Below are 13341 nucleotides of genomic sequence, written 5' to 3'. Positions count from 1 at the left end.
CATGTTGACTTATTTGTAGAACTTACTTTGCTGAACATTATTGCTGTTTACAGTTTATCTCTATCTATAATAATATTCAAGATAATAACCAAATATGGCAAAATTTCCTTAAAATTACTAATTCAGGGGCAGCAACCTAACAACGGGTAGTCCAATTCATCTGAAAATTTCAGGGCAGATAGACCTTGACCTGATAAACATTTTTACCCAATGCCAGATTTGCTCTCAATGCTTTGGTTTCATAGATATAAGCCAAAATCTACATTTTACCCCTATGTTCTATTTTTAGCCATGGCGGCCATCTTGGTTGGTTGGCCTGGTCACCGGACACATTTTTTAAACTAGATACCCTAATGATGATTGTGGCCAAGTTTGGTTAAATTTGGCCCAGTAGTTTCAGAGGAGAAGATTTTTGTAAAAGTTTACGGACGACGGACGCCAAGTGATGAGAAAAGCTCACTTGGCCCTTTGGGCCAGGTGAGCTAATAACTGCATTTTACCCCTATGTTCAATTTTACCCATGGCGGTGGCGGCCATGTTTTTTGACGAAACAGAAAATAAAACATGGACTTTATTATAGATACCCTCAGAATCATTCAGCTTAAGTTTGGTTGGAATTGGTTTAATAGTTTCAGAGGAGAAGATTTTTTAAAGTAAGATAACATGATAAACAAATTGTGAAAAATTTTCCTCAAAATGCAATAACTCCTTAAGGGGTCAATTGACAATTTTGGTCATATCAACTTATTTGTAGATCTTACTTTGCTGAACATTTTTGCTGTTAAGTTTATCTTTATCATTAATAATATTCAAAATAATAACCAAAAACTGCAAAATTTCCTTAAAATTACCAATTTAGTGGCAGCAACCCAACAATGGGTTATCAGATTCATCTCAAAATTTCGAGGCTGATAGAACTTGACCTAATGAACACTTTTACCCCATGTCAGATTTGCTCTAAATGCTTTGGTTTTTGAGATAGAAGCCAAAAACTGCATTTTACCCCTATGTTCTATTTTTAGCCATGGCGGCCATGTTTTTAGACGAAACAAAAAATAAAACACAAACTTTATTCTAGATACCCTAAGGATCATTCAGCTAAAGTTTGGTAGGAATTGGTTCAGTAGTTTCAAAGGAGAAGATGTTTGAAATATTTTACACCAGACGGACGACGACGACGACAACGGACGACGACAACAGACACCAAGTGATGGCAAAAGCTCACAATTCCTTTGGAACAGTGAGCTAAAAACTTAACATTGACCAGTGAATCATGAAAATTAGATCAAGGTCAGATGAAACCTGCCGGACTGACATGTACCCCTTACAATCATTACATACACAACCTATAATTGACATAATGCTTCCAGTATTTTAGAAATGGATCAGATCACATAACTTTAACATAAAATGAGGTCAAGGTCAGAAGAACCCTGTCTGACTGAAATGTAGACATTGCAAGGAACCCATATACCAAATAAAGTTATCCTATTACTCATAGTATGTAAGAAATTCACATGACAAACATTGTTTTTCTTTAAGCAGATGCTGAACCATGAAAATGAGGCTGAGGACAATGGACATTTGACAGAGGGAAATTTCGTAACATATGGTATCTGCAGCATCTAGGTCTTCTAACTTTTGAAATATAAAGCTTTATACAGACAAAAACTGAAATGAAAGGTGTTTTAAGAAAAATGATCCTGTAACATGATAAAGCCATGTATCATAATTTAAAACCATTACATATTGCATAGACTGTATCTAAGAACCACAGAAACAGCATACACGCTGCATGTTTGAATATTGGAAAAATACATTCAGACTAGATCTTGGAACTAGACATAACATACTGAGAATATCTAAGAATCACTGACAATACATACATGTATACATGTAGACCCTTTCTAAGAAACCCACATAATTCACACAGATTGTACCCTGATCTAGTTTTACTTAGTTAAAATAGTAGTCATCATTTAATAAAAAATCATTTCAAACATGCTTAGCTACAATACTAAGTCCAATGCAGGCTTTATATTGCATTCCTTCTGTAAACAGGAAATGTGAATTTGAATATGACAGTACAACCCTCTTGAAGCAATTTTCTCTCTTGTTTTCTATCTTTTGCAGTTTTATTTTCTATATCATGCAAGTTATATTTAAACGCCATATCTATTATTGGAACAGCTTTCCTTTTAATATACATATTGGATAAAAAATCAATCAAAAAATGTTTTAATTAGTTTTGTTCTTTATTATAAAACTTTTAATTTTTCTAAATTTGTATATAGGTAAATGAATACATTACCATAAATACCTAAATAAAGTTTACACAACATTTAAAGAAAATTATCTATACATTAGTGACATGCATAAAGCACAATTTATATTTATCATGCATAATATTATGGTATAAAACAAAATAGACAAAAAAGTAACCAATTAAAAAATATAGAGCAAGAGGTCACTATGTGGTTTTGAGAGATTTTTTTTTTAATAGGAAGACTAATTCAATTGACATTTTAATGTTTTATAATTTATAGACCAAACACATTATTAACAAATTTACCATTTTCAAAAATTAATAATGCACAAGCAATTTATCTTAGAAAGAGACAATATTTAATGCATTTCCTTTTATACATTTAAATAATTGTAAATTAATAAATTGTGATTTTTTGACTTTCTGTCTTGTAACTCTTAGTCCTTTGACTTCTTTCTGTTTTTCAACACATAATGTCAACAATCAACGAGCATAAAATGTGAATAGTCAATTCCAGTTTAAATATTCATTATAATTTAAAGTAAAATTATTTGTAATAATGAAGTATTTAAAGTAAAATTATTTGCAATAATGAAGTATTAGCATATCATAATCATTATGTATGTTTTTCTGTATTTACAACATTTAAAAATCACATTGTGAGGTATATTAAACTAGATGATAAATGCATCCTCTATACAATGAAGAAAATCCCCAATGAAAAATGAGATTTAGAACTAACCTGAATTATACAAAAAGAATCACTGGTGTGACACTTTCCAAAGTTTTTTTGTATGGAGTCTTCATAATTTTTTTTTTAGAAATTTGTATTTAATGTATGCCAAGATTCTCTTATCTTTATTTAGAGAGGCATCCATAGTGGACAGTCCTTATGGTATATATATTTTTTTCAAAACTAAACATAATTGGGGCGGGGGGGATTTATACTACACATATCAAGAAGAAAAAAAAACAGTTCATACCTACAAAATATTAGGTATTCAAGAATGACATCTTAATATTAGGAAATAAAAAAATTAAAGAAAGTAGTTGTCAATGGTACTCAAGTAGGAAAAGGTATAAAAAAACATCTAACACATTTCTAATAAACTGCTTCGCTGAGCGCAGCTGGATACGCCCGCAGAGGTCCAACCCTGAACAGCTGGGGCAAAAATAGACACAATATTCAAGCTTGATACAGGTCTGAATTTGGATTGTAATTAAATATTTGACATATTATAGGTTTCTGAATAAATGTAGTCAAAGAACTTGAAATTGGTTATATGAATTAAATTTATATTCAATTAAAGATTTCTTGCTGTTGTGCAATACACTGTGCTGTTGAGCAATACTTAGTAAATCTTTTGTCAGACTATAAACAAACAATAACTTCTCAATGTTATATCAGAAATTTATAAAAACCTAAAGGGAGGTTATCTTAATAGATATAAATCAGTCATCAAAGTTTAATGAAAACTGCTATAAGCAGTTTAAGGATATTGTCCAAAAACTTGAAAATCACCCCTTTTTTATGAATAAAATCTTATAACTTGGAAACGTAAAATCTTAAATTTATAATAATCAAAAGGGAGCTTACAACAATAGATATAAACAATTTACCAAAGATTCATAAAAAATGCTGAAAGCATTTTTGAGTTATTGTCAGAAAACTGGAAAATCCCCCTTTTTGTAATGAATAAAACCCCATAAATCAGAAACGTCTAGTCTAAAATTTATAAAAATCAAAAGGGAGCTCATGTCGATAGAAATAAACAATTCACCAAAGTTTCTTGCAAATTGGTGAAATTGTTTTTGAGTTATTGTCCAAAAACTGGAAAATTCCCCCTTTTTTAATGAATAAAACCCACAAAACTCGGAAACGGTAAATCCAAAATTTATAAAAAATGAAAGGGAGCTCACGTGAATAGATATAAACAATTCACCAAAGTTTCATGCATATTGGTTAAGGCATTTTTGAGTTAATGTCCGACATGTTGACTACGGACGGACGGACGGACAGACGGTCAATGGTATACCATAATACGTCCCGTAAACGGGCATATGAAAAGGAGAAATTATAAAACAGATATATCAGAACAATACATTTCCTGAATGTTACATTACTCTATCATAGTGGTAAAATATAAAACAAAAACTCAAAACTAAGTGCAATAAAACAAGTCTTCTCTGTTCTTTAAAATTGTTCTTGCCCTTCACTCTTTGACACTTGTATGGCAAGCACTAAGATTAGTCTTGATAAACCTAAAATGAAATGGCTTTCATGTAAAATTCACAAAATCTGGTTCAATTATAGAAATAAACATTCATTCTAAATGAAAAAAAAATAAGTTTAAACTGTTTTGATCACATTTCCACAAGATGACCTGGCTTTTCTTTTGATATATTAAACTCAATTTGGAATGATGTCTTCGTTTCTGATCTTCCAGTTTGGACATGTTGCAAAAAATACCTTTTTTGGTTTAAAAATATTTTATCAAGTATAATTCATTATACGACTGGAACATCTTTAGCTTGAAAGGTAGATCAAACTATCAAAAAATTAAGTGTGATTAAGCGTATCTAAATTTTTTAGAAAAAAAAAACTATTAAAATCAAGGGCAGATAATTACATTGATTTGATAGGACAATTTGTTTTGTTTTTATGGGCGGATAGACAGACAGGGTGATACCTATTATTTAATCACCTCAAAAACTTTGTGGGGTGTATAATAAGATGGATAAAGTACAAGATTATATCATGGCAGGAGGTTTTAAACAATAATCTTCAATAGAATTAGCATACAGTACAGTGTAACAATTATATCAGAATTATTTATTTTTTTTTATTTTGGATCTGGAAAATTAAAACTGTACCAGTAAGGTCTCTTCTTATTTTGAAATTAAAGGGAAAAAAAACTAAAAAAAAAAATAATTTGAGAAGACAGTAAAAGTTGATTTTTTGTTCAGGTCTTTAAATAATTCGATTTCTGAATTGATCAAATGTTTAATTAATCCCATGGAAACTGTTTGTAGCAGCATGTCCAGTCTGCCTTACTTCACCAGAGTACTAACCAGATTTTCCATTGGTCAATAAAACATAAAATTTCCATGAAAATTATGGTAAAGATGAATTTAAACATTATCCAATACGCCTGAATTATTAAATGGGTTTTAATGAAGTTGTTAATAGATATAAGAAGTTGTGGTATGAGTGCCAATGAGTTAAGTTTATATGTCTCAAATTAAAAGTATTTTTTTCAGATCAAATAATCCTAAATAAATTTCAGTCTCAAACATAGCATTTTTTTGGGGTGATTGATACCATTGTAGGTCCTGGATTTCTTTCAACATCACCAAATAACACCTGCTCGCTAAAACCTTCACTGTTGTTAAGGCAGATGTTCTTTTGGTTAAAATACTACTCTCAACTTCATTACACTCTGAAACAATATACACATAGATATATATTTATATTATTAGATACAGAACAGAGATAAAGAGTTTTCAGTTGCATTATATACACACTCTTTAACTTGATTGACTTAGTCAGATAAATGAAAAACGGTAAAAATCTTGAAAAAAATACAATTTCAACAACTAAAGATTGCTTAAACATGTTAAAAGTACATTAATAGTGAATGATTAACTGCAATAATTTATATAATATAAAAAGAACTTTTTACAAACACAAATCACCATGTTTAAGATTTTTTTATATATTTATACATAAACTATATTCAAAAGTAAGACTTTTAAAGAGGCAGTATATGCAGAAATAGCATTTTTCTTGAAAGAAATCAAACCTATCAACATATTTGTTTGTGCAAATGTAAATACATGTAATGCCTCTTTAAACTTAATTTAAAATTCAAGTCTGTTGTCAGATTGAAAATGGTGACAATAATGTATACAAAAATATTGTTATTTACTGTATCCAATTAAAACAAAATATCATCTATTATACACTACCAAATGCTCTTTGTGTATCATTCTCATCACAGAAACTCCCCTGTTCCTCAACAGCATTTTCTTTATTTGGTATCTAATAAAAAGAAAAAGCAAATTATATTGAAATTGACCACTCACACTACATATATGATGTATTTAAAAATAAATGGGGAATGTGTCCATGGGACACAGATGGACACAGATGATGCCCCCGCTTGCACATCATATAAAGTTATAAAGGGACATAACTGAAGAACGGTAAAAGTGAACCATTTGGTTGAGGCAAACTAAAGTTAGAGAACAGAAGCCAATTAACTTTGGGACGTACCAACGGACAAGGGTAAAACTTAATGACCCCTCCACTACGGCGGGCATAAAAAAAGAATTAAATGCTTGTTGATACCTGTATGTCCTTTTATTCCACGGGTTCAAATTCACTTTAGGCAAAGGAAGGTCCAGCCTGACCTTTGACCAATTATACTTAAAGGTCAACCCGTCACGAGGGTAAAGAATGTAAGTAACCACATAAGTTCCCTTTCAGTATAGTTGCATATATTAAGATCATTTTAATACTAAATTTTCATATTTTTGCTCAATATGTTTTTGTAATTTTTTTAAACTGCAAATATATTAAAGTACATCGGGTGTAACTAACTACCGGTGGGAAGGTCCAAACCAGTAAATGGAAGGTCATGGACCTCGGACCAACACCAATTTGAACACCTGTTTTCTATAAATCTTCCCCAAGTTCAAATATAAATAACACCATACAGCAGAATTAAATCCATATTAATTAAAGATGTTTGCTAGTCAGGTTTTTAAATTATTGTCAGATTTTGGAATTCCTCTAGTTCTGTCCATTTGAAAACCAAAATTTATTTTTGCCACTTCACTCATTTTTCTTTTCATAAATCTTTATTATGCCGGAGAGAAGCCATTTGTAAAAATCTTATCAAATTCTTGTAATTTTAGCATCCTAGCATTTTGTAATAGTGTTTGTGAAGTAAGATTTGTCAATGATAAAGATATCATAATTCAAGAGAGAATTTTTCCCTGAAAATTTTCAATAGCTTATATCTCAAAAACAAGCATAAACAACACAGTCCTTTAAGTATTTTAGCTCTTTTAGTTGTGAGTGAGTGAGTGAGTGAGTGAGTTTATTAATCTCCTATCAATATTTACCACTGTTCTGAAAAGCTTGATATTTTGAAACTGAGTAGAAAACATCCTTTAAGTAATTTACCATATTGTCAAATGGTGTGATGTATTCTGAATGTATATAACTAACCTGAAATGACGAATCTCTGTCTGTCTGAATTCTGCCTACAAAATAAATGAAGGCATAAGAACATAAATTCTTATTTATTTTTTGCTTATAACAATCATATAATAGTGCACATTAAAGACCCATTGGTGGCCTTGGGCTGTTTTCTACTCTTTGGTTGAGTTGTTGTCTCTTTGACACATTACCCGTTTCCATTCTTTATTCTATGTTGATCATTTTATAAATGTGTCAAGCCTTAGAAAATTAAATCTATTTTCTCATGTTTATAGCATGTTGTCTATTTCTCACATTAAGAGATATTTCTTGAATTACACTGCAAGGAGTGAATAAAAAATTGCATGAATATGATTGACTGGGAAATTATGGTGTAACATTCCAATTGGTTATATGATAAAAAGTACATGTATCCATAGTTACCTATTCAATTGTGTAATACACGCTTTCTTTTTTTCAAATGTCATGTACACACTTTTTAAATATTTACAAGCATTTTCTTACGTGATAGTTATTGGTTATGAGTTGTTTTTCGGTTCAACGTCCTTGAGTCCTTGAGTTCTTTGAATCGCTAATCTATCAAATGTTTCATTTTTGTTTTGGGAAGATGCCGAGTGTTTGAATGAAGGCTGTAGTTTCATGTAATATATGACATTATCAATCAAACCTTTTTTTATTTTTTTAGTATGGCCAAAATAACATGATCTATCAAAAAGTCTTCTTTTAAGCACATCACTGGACAAACAGGAAAATTAAAGGTGCTCTGCAACAATAATCACCATGAATTTAATTAAATGATCAACTATTGCATATATCCCATATCTCTGAACACAAAAAAGTTTCCTACTACGATGGCTTCAGTGAAAGTGGAAATATTAACACACATCTCTGAATACAAAAAAGTTTCATACTACGATGGCTTAATTCGGTGAAAGTGGAAATATATACCAAGAATAGCATTAAACAAGAACTCTGAACTAAAAAAATAACATACTTTAATATGTAATGCTTTGCATTATGAATTGGGCAGAAATGTTTAAAATAAATAAAATGTGTACCTTTTCTTCTTTCTTCATCACACACATTTTCTTCGTAGGCTGCATTGATATGGGTTCAAGCAGTTGCTTTTTTATGTGAGTCTATATTAAGTTTAAACAATCTATTACCGGGTACTATAAATCAGATTTTTCAGCATTAAGACAATAGTTTATGAGCAAACTATGATAATTGATGCTGAAGAACATTTTAATATTATCAAACCTGAAGTTAATATTACACTAAGTTAAATAAATGCATTCAAGATACATTGTAATGTAGTCCAAATATATTCTTTATATGATTTTGTCTTTTGGTTTTGAAGTAACACTATTAATGGATGGAAATGCAGAGATCTGATATATTTATGCAGTTCAATATATATATTTATATATATCAGCACAAGTCATTAAATATATGTTAGACTCAGATTGACGTCCGGTCTCTAATCGACGTCCAAATTTGACGTCACGTTCTAAAATCAGTGTCCAATATTTTAACCCTCTAATTGACGTCCAATGTGACGTTATGAATCACAAAAACGACGTCTGATCGATGAGAGTCTCCTCTCATCGCAATGTCTATAAATTTCATTGAATCATTTATTTTCAAATTGATCTTTGTTTATATTATCTGTATCTTTTTGTCTTTTTGTGAAAATAAATGAAAACAACACGTTATAAATTTAATGCGTACGAAGCACTTTTCTTGATTTACCTTCATCAAAAACTAGTAGCTTACCGAAACAATTACTGTTTTCTTTTATTGGTATCAAAACTAGAAGCTCTCAAGAGCCTGTTTCGCTCACCTGATTCTACTTTGGTTTTGGAAATCATGTTAAAATAGATTAAAATCATAACAGATACCCTAATAATGAGTGAGGCCAAATTTGGTTTAATATTGGCCCTGTAATTTAATAAAAAATCCTGGTGGCCATCTTGAACAGTAAATCAGCAACAAAGTAGCAACAATTCATCAGCACCTCATAAGAAACATTTATGCCATGTTTGGTTTCATTCCATTCAGTGCACCTCTAGAAGAAGCATTTGTATGTATTTCCAATAGGGTCTTATGTCAAAGGAAGTCCCCCCGCTGGCGGCCATCGTGGATGAAGGATCAACTTCAAAGTAACAACACTTAGTCGGCACCTCATAAGGAACATTCATGCCATGTTTGGTTTCAATCCATTCAGTGGTTCTATATCACCAAGGAAAAATGAGGTATTTTTCCTTAGCAATATTTTTTAATAGTTTGTTTAAAATATTATATAAATCTATATTTTCTTCATTACTTTTAGGATGAATTAAAGTGTTAGAATATCAACATGTCAAAACTCAGTAAGGGCTTATTGCAAATAAATTATAATTCACATCTCAAAGAAAACATAATTAGACTGTCTTTCTTAATTCTGGATTAGGGATTAAGGTAAACTTGAGGTAAAGCTATTAGCACCTTCAAAATTACAATAACACTGTAATTAGCTATTTCCTATTTAAGATAAAATACAATAGAAGTGTTATATTTTAGTTACATAATTTATACTTTAACTTTACATTGTAATTGATAAAAAGGTATCTAAGGGACCATATGTTCAAAAGTCAGAATTAAAATAATTACCCTCCCCTTTTTGGGAGTTATGTATTTTGATTGGTCAAGTAACTAGGATATACATTAAATGATTATTGAGATTTAGGAAATGGGTTTAGAAAGGGACATGGAGAGATATTAACTTTGTGTAATTTAGAGGAGGAGAGATTTTCAGGCTTTGTTCACATCATGGTGACTTAGTCGCATATTCGTATACATGTATGACTTGTGTTGTAAATATGAATGCTTATCTATTCGAGAATAATTAATATACAATCATCAAACCTAGTGTTTTATTGACTTCTTGTGCGGTAAATTAAAGTAAACCAGACAATGCGTTACCTATGCTCTACCATCACTATTCAGAGTTAGTTCCCTTACTAATTAATATGATCAGAACTGGGTCGCAGAATGTCAGCTAGTTCCCCCCACTTATTGACATGCGATCCAGTCCGGTCATAGAGTGGTTCGAGGACCCGGTTTTGTTTCCCGTGAAGAAGATGCTCTCTGAACTTTAAAGACTAGTGCCATAATATAGAAGACCTCCAGGACAGGAAACCGTATAGGAATTTACCTATTTACTTATTCCTTGGTAACTGCAGAGGGTGAGTACAGCCTACTATAAAATCACCTGTGACACTTTATATATAATAATTATTTAATTTATTGAACATATAATTAGGTCTGATAAGTGATAAGGCTTATATTTCTCATCCCTCCTGAAGTCTAATATTATATTATTAAAATGGCAAAGTCTTTTGAGTTCAAAAACAACTTCATGGCTAATGTAGAAACAGCTATTGTAAATAATAATAAGATAAGAGTTAAGTTAGGTAATATTTATATTAATGCTCTTGTAGATTCTGGTGCTACAATCTCTGTTATTAATGAGCAACTTCTTAGAAGGGCATTTTATAAAAAAGAATTACCAGTCATAAATATTACAGATTTACATGAAATTCGTGGAGTATGTAATACTGTACATAATGTTAAAGGGAAAATTGATTTGGACATAGATGTCAATGAATTAGTTATGCCCTTTTCTTTTTATATTTTAAGAGATGTTGGATTTCACTTAATCCTTGGTCAAGATTTTTTGACTACTCATAAGGCAAACATAAATTTTTCGAATCGTATTGTTTCATTTCATGATCATTTTACTATTGCTGCCTTAGAGTCTGGAAAGAATTTAGAGAGATACTTCATTGCAAAAACAAACAAAACACTCACTTTAAAAGCATATACAGAAAATGATATTCAACTTTCCATCAATAAATTCCCAACAAATACAACAGTGCTGTTAGAGCCACATGATAATTTGATAAACAGACAAATATTAGGTTCTAATTGTCTCAGTCTAGTCAAAGATGCAAAAGTCTATTACAGAGTGCTAAATCCAACAAATGAAGACATTGTTATAAAGGCAAATTCACCAATTTCAAAAATTTGGAAATCACCCACAAAACCAATCTGTGCCTTAGATAACAATTCAAAATCTGATGTTCAATTTCAAGACCCCATTAAAGAGGCATTAAATCTTAATGTTCAAATTGATTCGGTTAACATAACAAAAGAACAACATCAAAAACTTCTCAAATTAATAGGAACAAATAGGTGTGTTTTCGCAAAAGATGCGTCTGAATTAGGCAAAACAGACATGCATTATCACAACATTGAAACGACAAATGAAGCACCAGTTAGATCCAAACGGTTTCAATATTCACCAAAAATGCAAGAAGTTATAGAGACACAAATCAAAAATCTCAAAGAAAATGACATCATAGAAGAATCAATGTCTCCTTACCATAGCAGTGTAATCTTAGTGAAAAAACCAAACAATACATACAGATTCGTTTTAGACTTCAGAAAATTGAATGAGGTCACTAAAAAAGTTTCTTTCTCAATTCCTAAAATAGAAGAGGTTGTTGATACAGTTGGCTATTCAAGAGCTAAAATTTTCAGTTCGCTTGATCTTGCTAGCGGATTTCATCAGGTGCCACTTGATGAACAGTCAAAACACAAAACAGCTTTCATGACACCACAAGGTCAATACCAATTTAAGAGATTGTGTTTTGGTTTAACAAATGCACCTGCAACATTTCAAATGTTAATGACTAAAGTCTTACAAGAACTAAATTGGAAGGTTGCACTTATATATATAGATGACATATTAGTGTTTTCCAAAAACTTTGATGAACATCTGGAACATTTAAATCTGGTATTTCAAAAACTAAAACAAGCAAAATTAACTTTACAACCCTCCAAATGTCATTTTGCCGCAAAACAAGTTAAATATTTAGGACACATTATCTCTGAACATGGCATACAGGTTGACAAATCTAAAACAGTTGCAGTTTCTGAATATCCCATACCAAAAACAGTCAAACAACTACGTAGCTTTCTGGGTATGTGCAACTATTACAGAAAGTTTATTCAAAACTACAGTAAAATTTGTTCCTCTCTTACAACACTATTAAAGAAAGATGTAAAATTTGATTGGACAACAAAACAAGATGATGCATTCAATACATTAAAACAAAAACTGACAACTGCACCAATTCTTGCATTTCCTGATTTTGAAAAAAAGTTTTTCCTGTCAATAGATGCGTCAGATTCAGCAATTGGTTATGTATTAGGTCAAAAAGATCATGAAGGACTAGAAAAAGTTATTGCATATGGAGGTAGAGGTTTAAGAGATCAAGAAAAACGTTGGCATATCAATCACAAAGAAGGGTTAGCTCTAATTGAAGCTATAAAAACTTTCAAACCGTATATAGCAAACAATCAGTTTACAGTTTACACTGATAGTATAACCGTGCGATGGCTCAATAATTCAAAAGATGCTACTGGACGACTTGGGCGTTGGTCATTGTTTCTACAGCAGTACACTTTCGACATTATTCATAGACCAGGTACCCAGAACCAAAATGCTGATGCATTGTCACGAAGAGATTATCCGGTAGATAGCCAAGACAAGGAATACCAATCTGATGATGACCTTCCAGAGATTGGTTCACTACATGCTGAAAGAAAGGAACATATAGCAGTCACCTTTGAGTTTGGCTGGCAAAACAGCATCCGAATCCCGGAAGTTCTAGCTATTGATGAGGACCAAGTTAAAGATCCTGATGAGATGTTACCAACACGTCAAACCTTGTACCAGCTACAAAGAAACTGTCCAGACTTCAAACCATTTTTTGACTATAAACTAAAAGGACTTGTTCCA

At 31.2% G+C, this 13341-nt stretch overlaps 1 long non-coding RNA gene across 2 annotated transcripts; it reads right to left on the bottom strand.

Annotated features, from left to right (window-relative positions):
- Positions 1–4355: 4355 nt before the first annotated feature.
- On the bottom strand, positions 4356–8539 carry LOC127704580 (uncharacterized). 2 transcript variants are annotated; one of them, XR_007983400.1, is made up of 5 exons: positions 8161–8539; positions 7503–7537; positions 6236–6308; positions 5589–5706; positions 4356–4528 (listed from the first exon to the last, which is right to left on the bottom strand). It is a non-coding gene; the product is annotated as an uncharacterized LOC127704580 (long non-coding RNA). The 2 variants fall into 2 exon arrangements; XR_007983398.1 differs by lacking the exon at positions 8161–8539 and having other exon boundaries at positions 7503–8154.
- Between the last annotated feature and the right edge of the window lie 4802 nt (positions 8540–13341).

This window comes from Mytilus californianus, unplaced genomic scaffold (assembly GCF_021869535.1).
Source record: "Mytilus californianus isolate M0D057914Y unplaced genomic scaffold, xbMytCali1.0.p SCAF_1, whole genome shotgun sequence".
Classification (NCBI taxonomy): Eukaryota; Metazoa; Mollusca; class Bivalvia; order Mytilida; family Mytilidae; genus Mytilus; species Mytilus californianus.
The sequence above is the reverse complement of the archived record's forward strand: the minus strand, read 5'-3'. Positions and strand labels throughout refer to the sequence as shown.